Consider the following 9,874-nt stretch of genomic DNA (forward strand, 5'->3'; position numbering starts at 1 on the left):
TATTTTGGGACAGTTTTTTTTTTTTTTTTTAAGATGACACTTATTCTGGACGGACGGAGTAATTAATATCACTACAAAAAAGGGGTAATTTGTGGATATCACTACAAAAAAGGAATAATTTGTGGATGTTGAAAGTTATAATTCACGGAGGTTTTAGCCTCTTTTAGTAACTAGCAGAGGTTAAAACCTCCGCGAATTATAACTTTCAACCTCCGAAACTACTTTTTTTTGTGGTGTATGTCTCAAGCTTTGGGGACTGTCATAATTCTTCAATGACTTGGACAATAAATTCATACCTAAAATCTTTAATACATAAATGAACAACCTCTAGATCTTTCTTGAAAATGAATACTACAAGGAACACAAGAAGAAGAAGAAAAGTGGATGATAATATTGCAGGTGATCTGTCGCTTTTATGTCATAAATTGGATCTCTGAATAAGATTATGGCAAATATTATTAGCCTACTGATACCGCACACCTAACATCATTTAAGACGTTGTGGTGAAATTTGAATATCTTTTGTTGGAATATATATCACGAATTTATGTTGTGTGTCCTCACAAACGGTATCTATTTATAATAATTTAATGCATGGCTCTATTAACAAAACTTTAACAATTTTAGCAGCCAGACAGCTACTTTTTCTTTTCTTTCTTATTCTTCTATTAAATTAAGAGCATACCATTAAAACTTAAAAAATAATAAAATATATGTCATAGAAAATTGAATACTTATTGCTTGTTTAAAGAATACTAATGTTGAATTTGAAAAAGAAAAAAAAAAGAGTTGAAGAAAACGACGTGCGTCTATTGATTTTTGAAGGTTTAAGTTGAATTTAACCGTTGGAAATTATTAGAATTGGGTAGAGGTGTCAATGGTTCTCAAAAAACCGACGTAACCGACCGAACTGAACCGATTTTTAGGTTTTCTTTAATAAAACCGACGATTTTTATGAAAATTTGTAATCGAACCAAATAATTGCGTTGGTTTTTAATTTTATAAAAATAAACCGAAAAAATACCGAACCGTACCGAATTAATTTATATGTGTAAAATATATTCCATATATTAGATTTAAATATAATAAAATATTAAAAATTTTGCCATGGGTTCGGGATGATGAAATAATTAACACCTAAAGTTCCAACATTGAAACCTATTATACTACTCCGATTGAAATTAAATTAGTTCTAGCGTCTCGAGTAGTAACTAGCTTGCAAGCTACAAGGTATTCCAACGATCTTGGATAGAAAGTTACAAAGTATTAAATATTTTTCCTCTCATGTGATTTTAAATTTCTCTTATTGGATAATTAATCTTAGTAGTCTTAGTTCTTGAGTGCATCTTGATTGATTTTTGTTCCTTCGTGCGATATAAATTATACTTTGAGTCTTTGCTTAACAATGTTTTACATTACCGTAAAATAGTGGGATCAATCTTAATTTTTGTCGTCTTTCATGTTTTCTTGATTCATCATCTTTTAAAAAGTAAAAATGTCTAAAGTCCTATTGAAGTATACATGATATCGTGTCTTTAACTTTTACTAGTGACTATGATGTGATGTTGTTTTGTTTAAAAAAAAAAAAAATTAACCGTACCGATACCGATACCGATACCGAAGAAAAACCGAGATGATGGGATGGTTTCGGAAAATCTAATTTTGGTTCTACAAAATGAAATATCCGAAAAATTGATATGGTAAATTTTTTATAAAATAACCATCCGAATCGTACCATTGACGCTCCTAGAATTGGGTTTAGAAGGTTGTACATCAAATTTGGAGTCATTAATTTGAACCAATTTTGAAGCAAGAACGTGTTTGTGAATTTTTTACACTGCAAGTTATAGCGACCCATCAGGATTTGTATCAATTTTGAATATTTGTCAGGATTTGTGGTAAAAGAAACTGGTGATTCGTAAGGATTAGGAAACAATCCGTAAGGATTTGTGACGAAACAAGTTCCGCTAATTAATTTGAAATTTGACAAAATTTGTGATCAAAACTCAAGCGTAAGCCTATTTGTGCAAATCTCCTCTAGGGGTGTACATGGACCGGGTTGGTTCGGGTTTTTCAAGCACCAAACCAGACCAAACCAATTATGTCGGGTTTTTGAATTTATAAACCAAACCAACAAAAGCCAAGTTTTCAACTTTGGGTTTTTCGGATTCTTTTGGTAAAGTCTTCATACAAAACATATAATTTGTGTTTCAAATATTTCGTTAGTCGTTGTACTACAACTATCTAATAAGGTGTATTTTAAGAAAATAACATAAATGTAAGATGAGTGATGATATTGTCATACCTCAAGTGGTCAAAATAGTTTACAACATCGGGTAATTCGGGGTTAATTAAAGTTAAGGAGTCGCCACACCTAATTATTTATGGTGAATTAGGGCACCTAAGGTAATTAAACTTATTATCTAAAGTTGATTTATGTTTAAAATTAAACCAAAAGATCTAGGTAAGGGTTCATCTAACCTAGAGGAAGGTATTAGGCATCCTCTAAGTTCCATTAATAATGGTTAATCCGACCGGACTTATAATTAATTAGGCTAAGTGTAAATATGACATTTTAAATGTTTTGGGAAAATAACTTATAAATATATTGCTAAAATTTTAAAGTAAAGTGTAATGATGTAATATTGTTATAAAATTAAGACTTGTAAAAATAATGATTTGTATAAAAGAGTTTAGTTATAAATAAATTGAAAAAGGTGTGAAGTGACGCAAGGTTTTACAAATATTTAAAACAACTTAATAACTAGGTGTTAATTGATTTTAATGGTTATATTATATATATATATATATATAGCTAGGTGGGATGGATAGGTGGCTAACGCAAAATAATTTTATAAATAGGCTTTCTCTAACTAATCACTTAGTAAGATGAATATTTTTGTGAATTTGAATTAACTCCAACCTACAATAACTTATTCACTATTAATTAAAGACTTAAAGATTTGCGTATTAATGACATTTTCTAAATTTCTAAGATAGTAAAGTGGATCATGATTCTTTAACCCAAGATGTGTAGCCATGTTATTTTAAAAATCAATTATTCTAAGAAAAATAAATATTAGGAGTATTATAATAAATAACTTTAATATAAAAAGAAGAAAGATGAAATTTATGAAATTAATTATTAGTTCTTCCTACCCATTTGCTAAATTAAAATTACTTGATTCATCTAAGGTTTGTCTAACTTAAGAAAATGAAACAAAATAAGAGTTAGTCATGCAATACAAATTAAATGCACAAAATAAAATAAAAGAAGTAATAAACTAAATGGGCTCACCCCCATTTTGAACTCGTTAATGTGGCTGTTGTTGGGCTTGACCCAGAATCCATTGTATTTCTTTTCGGCAGGGTGACCCAATAGGAGAATTTTGTTGGGCTCTTTATGGGCGGATGAACCGAGGCTTGGAGGACCGGATCTATCTTTTGACAAAATAGAAATGGACAAGAGGTTGAGAGGTATCAAAATGCTAAAGTTTTCTTTGAGAAAGAGTAGAAAATAGCTTAAATGAGAGAGTTTTCCATCGTTTCTTGCCTCCCTTTGGCTGAAGAGTTAAAGATGTATTTATAAGAGTAGAAAACTAGAATTTGTGATTTTACGCGGGATTTCAAAGTTGAAAAAAAATACGTTTGTTTTGAACGTTGGTGGTGGAAAAGTAATGAGGAGAGAGAGAGAGATTTGGTCGTAGAAATGTTAAAATTGCGTCCCTGAAAATTGGGGGAGACAGACGCCGAGGGAGGTGGAGAGGACATAAGCGTGGGGGACGAGGAGAGAGAGTGGAAGGGAGCGTGAGTGAATTTTATAGATGTAGTCTAAAAAAAGGAAGAAATATGTGGATCCCATTAAAAAAGGAAAAAGAAATGTGTGGCGTGGTGAGATGAAGAAAGAGGAATACGCAAAGTTTTTTTTTTTTTCTTTTTTCTTTTGGGGGAGTAGATAGCTGTTATTAATAATTTACCTTGTAAAATAATATTTTGATGAAATAAAAATAATAACACGTCGTTTTAAAATACGAGCTTCAAAATGAGTCCAATATTGATATACTTGAGCAATTGTTTATGAGGTGAAAATTGTTGATCCTTTCTCCTCTATTTAATTATTCTTGGGCTTCTAATTTAATAATATACAATATATATTATGTCAAGATAATTAATAGTTAATATGTAGAAAAATAAGGATTTAGCAAAGTGTTTTCTTGTAATTGATTTGACGAGTCTAAACCGAAAATAAAATGATGACGAACCATTTTAAATAATGCTCGAAAAATGTTGAAAATAAAAGTAGCGATATTAATAGTAGTAGCAATAAAAAAATAGTGAAAATAAGGTATTTAACTCACAAGAATTTAGAAGCCCGAGTGAATAAAATTAAATAAAGGAGGGACAAAATTGGGTGTCAACGAGATGCCCCTCTTGACCGGAGATGATGTAAGAGTCTTCGGGCTTCCAATTTTGTTCCGACCAACAAGTATGGACTCGGAATAACTCGAGAAAATATGGGTTAGGAGAATTGGTGGAAAATATTATGAGTACCGAAGGAATTATGTAAAATTATGGCCGAACCTCAGTTTCAAGTTGCCTACATATCTCGGGTTGCACGAGAATCGGCCATGTGTAGTTCGAGAGTTTTGTGGATTTATAATCGTGCGGGAGTTGTAGACGGATGACAAGAATGTTTGAGAATGGAACATATGTTTATAGCCTCTAATTATAAATGTGGTGCACAACACACCCATAAGTAGGACTCTACTATACACGATGTAAATTCTCTAAAAAAATGTTCATGTTGAGTTACGGAGACTTGGGGATGTAAAAGGAATGTAAGATTTTGGAAAGAGTTGATTGAGATAGAGTTTTAGTGGGGATATGAAAGAAAAAATTAACCTGTATGCACGTGTTTGTGGACATAGGCGGAGTTGAGTTCGAGAGTAGATCCGTGACCCTTGCTTGTGAGTTTGATATTCCTCTTCAGCAAGTTTGCCTCAGTTCACTGCGTAAGATAAAGTTCCACGTTGTGCTTATGTCTCTGTAAATTGCACTTTCTGTCAAAAGACTGAAATTCACGTCAAAGTTAGTAATAAAGTGGAAAGTATAAAATTATAAAGAGTGTAACATAATAGTAAATACGAGTGTGAGAATGAGGATGAAGCCGTGTGGCTTATAATGAGGCAGTGTGGCCAAATGTCGTCTCGGTTGTCTTCGGGGACTTGAATGAATGCACGATGTTTATCTTGAATATCTCCCGGTTGTATTTGAAGACTTCAATGATAATAAGGCCTTACTGTCTTAGGGACTCGATGATATCTCCAGTTGTCTTCGAGCCTTGATGATAATTCTGTAAAAATTCAAGGTAAAGTTGTTAAAGTTAAAAGTGAATGATAAAGTAGAGAGTAAGGTCATAGCGTAGCCGTCGGCTTATGTACGTGAGGTCATAGCCAAATGATACTGTCTTCGGAGACTTGATGATGATCCCTCTCCGGTTGTCTTCGGAGACTTAATGTTGATTCATGTGAATAGAGCCGAACGATGCCCCGTTGTCTTCGGAGACTTGATGATGATCTCTCTCGGTTGTTCGAGACTTCATGTTGATTCCTCCGGTTGTCTTCGGAGACCTCGCATGTTGATTCTAAAAAGTTTAGGGTAAAGTGGTTAAAGTAGGTAAAGTTAATGATAAGAATGTAGATTCTGTAAAAGAAGAGAGGAAAGTGATAATATAGCCGTTTTGATGATGATGTTTGATAAGCCAAACGACACGTAATCCCGATTCAATTCCTCTTCAATCTCGGTAACACAAAACGGTATAATTGTTAATAAAGTCATCTCATTGTAATAAAGAATGAAAGTAGAGATGAAGTTGGAAGTCGTTTGGAAGGCGAGGCTTCTCGGCCATGATTGATGGACTTCCTTGTTGATCACGATTTTAACTCAAAGAAAAATTCTTAGTTTGGGAGGGGAAGTTGATTCGTGTTGACTCGAAGCTTGACGTTGTTGGCACTCCATTCGTCTTGTTTGTTTGGATCTTGTGATCTCGTTCAAGCCTCGGTAGATGACAAATAGGAAACAATTGAAAGAAAGTATTTCATTTGAAAGGTAAGTATGTAAGATATGTATATGAAATGTAACTATATGTATATAAGTTGTAAAAATACATATATGCAAATGGATGTATGTAAGGAAAGATATATATGTAAATATATGTATGTAAGTTGTAAAAATATTTTTTAGATTGTGACATAATTGAAAAGTCATTCGTCATACTAATTTCTTGTCTAGTAGCCTTAATCTCGTCGATGTCTAACTCATTGTGTGTTAAATCTTTCCAAAATAGTTCGCTTTGTCTCGGAAAGGTGTACTAAACTTATGTTGTGGTGTGAACCTTATATAGGTTGCCTACGTATCCCGCCAAAGGAATCGATCGAACGTAGTTCGTAGGGTACCTAAAATGGTTTGAAATTTTCTAATAAAGGGACCGAACCCGATGTGGATTGCCTACGTATCCCACCGAGGGAATCGGTGTCGGCGTAGTTCGTTGTATAAATGGTTAAAGGTTTGTTGGCTTTCTACCTATATGTGGCTCGTCTATTGATAGTTTGCGAATCGTAGGGAATCGGGCCATGCGTAATTATTCTTAGGCAATAAGGATTTTTGGATCTTTTGTTGTAATGCATTCTTTACGTATCCCACCACGGGAATCGAAGTCCGGCGTAGTTCGTACGATTATTAAAGGAAAGGTTGCAAACTAGGTTGTCTAACCTTATGGGTCTTTTGATTTTCTTGAGCGATAGCTAGCTTTCGAGGCTTATGTCATCACCTATTGGCTATTTGCTTTCTTCCAAATGGAATCTTGTCTTCTAATTTCTTTGTTATTCCCTCGAGGTGTACTTGATTCATTTGTTCGTTTTATGTCACAATCGGTTACGATTTGATAAATAAAGTAGAAAATAATAAATAGGCGATGAGAGAAAATCGAAGAAATGCGTTATTCATAAGCTTCAAAAGATGAAGCAAAGCAAACAAAAGTTTTGGGCATGATTCAAGCCTTAATTTAAAATTGTGCTATCATAAAAGAGTTCACTACGGTCAACTCGAGGTTCCGGCGATTAAGGACGGAGTACAAGTCCACTTCTTCAGAGTTTCTCCTGGTTCGGCACCCGGATGGTCGGTGTCTCGGTGTTGTGAGTAGTTGTAATCTTCACTGGCGCAACAAAGTTGGAGACATGCCCCTCTCCATCTTTCCAATTGGCGCAATGGCCTCTTTCAAATTCTTGACTTCTTCGATAGTTATCATGTTCACGTTTGCGTTTTCGTGAGTAGGCAAAGGGATTGTTGTTCACATTGGGTGAGCTCCGGTAGCCGGATTGCTCCTTCCTTAATCAAGGCTTCAATTTTGTTTTTTGAGGCCTACATCCTCGGTTAAGAACTCCAGAATGATATGCACAATGCTTGGAGCCATCAAACCATTTTGAATAGGATCGAGAATTTTCCCTTCAATAGGTTGTACCACGCCGCGGCTTTACCTTTCGAACAATTGAGCCAAAGGTTCAGCGACCCGAGTGTAATTACGGGTGTTCTTTATTGGTTTGAACGGGCTTTATGTGTGGTACGTGGTCGATTTAACTAAGTGGGAGCTTCAACATATTGGTATGGGTGTGGGTTTTGATAGTGAGGTGCTTGGGGTTGGTAGTAATTTGCTTGGGTGTTGTAGGCAGGGGTAAGGGAATAGCGGAGCTTGGTGGGGTTTGGTGGTAAGAGTGGAAAGGCTGTTGTGGATGGTCAAAGTATGTAATGTCTTGGTTTGGTGGGTTTAGAGGAGTAGTTGTAGGTGGCGGATTAGTGTTGGTAGGTAAAGGGATATAAGGATGAACTAGTGATTGATTTGGTGGGTTGACGGATGGTGGATTTGTGAGGGTGATTGAAGGAAAGTTGTTGTTGGTGGGTGCATTATTTCGGGGAGGAGAATGTTCGGGAATTGGAGATTCAAGTGGCAAACGAGACGGGTTTGGTGTGACGTCCTTATTCGGGAGATGGACTTTGGAGTGTGGGGCCGTGTAAGTTGGTCATGTTTTTAACGATTTAGTTCTTCCATCCTTGATCTCTTGAGTCTGCGGGCGATATCTCATCCCGTTGAATGGTAGTGCTATGTTTAAGTCCCAAGGGGATCACTAGAGACCACGATGTTTTCGAATCGGTTGAAATAGACGCGCCGGATCGAGACATAGTAATTTCCTTTCCTTGAACCATCCAATTGTTGAGGTAACGAAGACATCTTTGACCTTATAAGGATCCTCCCCATCTCGAGTGTCAACACGAATCAACTTTAGGAATAAAAATAAGGAAACATAAACAATGCAAATGATATTAGTTTTGTGATCACATAAAATCAAGCAAGTTACGTAGCAAATAAGTCAAACAAAGTTGTCACACAAATGTACGCGTCCTAATACGCATGTGACCTCTTTGTAGGTAGGCCTAACGTTTGTTTGAAGGGTAAAGTGTACCATAATATGTCGTTCCATTGCTTTTGATTAATTAAACAAATTCTATTTCCCAAAATAAAGTACAAAATGTTAATATTTATTACATATTAAATGAATACAACATAAAGTATTTCTTAATACTACTCTAAATGTACGGCTCCATTTTGTGATTTACGGTCTTCTTAATTTTGTGCCCCTAATGCAAATCCATACCTTTCGGATAAAAATGTTAGTCGATCCCTTAAAGTTTGATTAATTAAAGCAAATAGTCGATATTTAGGGACCTCTTCAAACATGCACTAAAGTATGATTTAGTGTCACTCGGGAGTCGTGGACCCACTTTGGACGTTTATAGAATCATAATGGTTAATACGCCGGTATTAAACCTCCTAGGTCTAAATGTATGCCCCTAATAACGGGTGTTGGTTTAGCTCATCCTAGGTTGACTAGAGTTGATTTTAGACGCAAGGTTCCGGCGGACTACTCACGAGGAGGCTACGCGGTCACCGTTATTCGGACAATACGCGCCAACTCTCCTAAAATTTGGATTCTATGAAGAAATTTGCGGGTGCACTAAGCACACCTCGCGTGTACGTGTGATAGTGTGAGTTTTCCAGAAATGGAGGAAATATGAACGTAATGCCAGTTTATTAAAGCAGTAACACATAAACAGTTTATATCAAAACAGTAACATGTAAGCAGTTTATATCAAACAAACAATTAATAGCATGTAAAATCAGTTAACAATCAATAAAGCAATTAAAGTAAGCACAAAGCCTATTACTAAGTCCGTTATGGTTAGAACCTAAGTGAGTTCCCTTAAAAATGAGTGTGACATACCTATTTTTGTCAAAATAGTTTACAACATCCGGGTAATTCCGGGGTTAATTAAAGTTAAGGAGTCGCCACCTAATTATATATGGTGAATTCGGCACCTAAGGTAATTAAACTTATTATCTAAAGTTGATTTATGTTTAAAATACAACCAAAAGATCTAGGTAAGGGTTCATCTAACCAGGAAGGTATTAGGCATAAGTTCCATTAATAATGGTTAATCCTTTAGACTTATAATTAATTAGGCTAAGTGTAAATATGACATTTTAAATGTTTTGGGAAAATAACTTATAAATATATTGCTAAAATTTTAAAGTAAAGTGTAATGATGTAATATTGTTATAAAATTAAGACTTGTAAAAATAATGATTTGTATAAAAGAGTTTAGTTATAAATAAATTGAAAAAGGTGTGAAGTGACGCAAGGTTTTACAAATATTTAAAACAACTTAATAACTAGGTGTTAATTGATTTTAATGGTTATATTATATATATATATATATATATAGCTAGGTGGGATGGATAGGTGATTTAACGCAAAATAATT

Source organism: Lycium ferocissimum, chromosome 1, assembly GCF_029784015.1.
Source record: "Lycium ferocissimum isolate CSIRO_LF1 chromosome 1, AGI_CSIRO_Lferr_CH_V1, whole genome shotgun sequence".
Lineage (NCBI taxonomy): Eukaryota > Viridiplantae > Streptophyta > Magnoliopsida > Solanales > Solanaceae > Lycium > Lycium ferocissimum.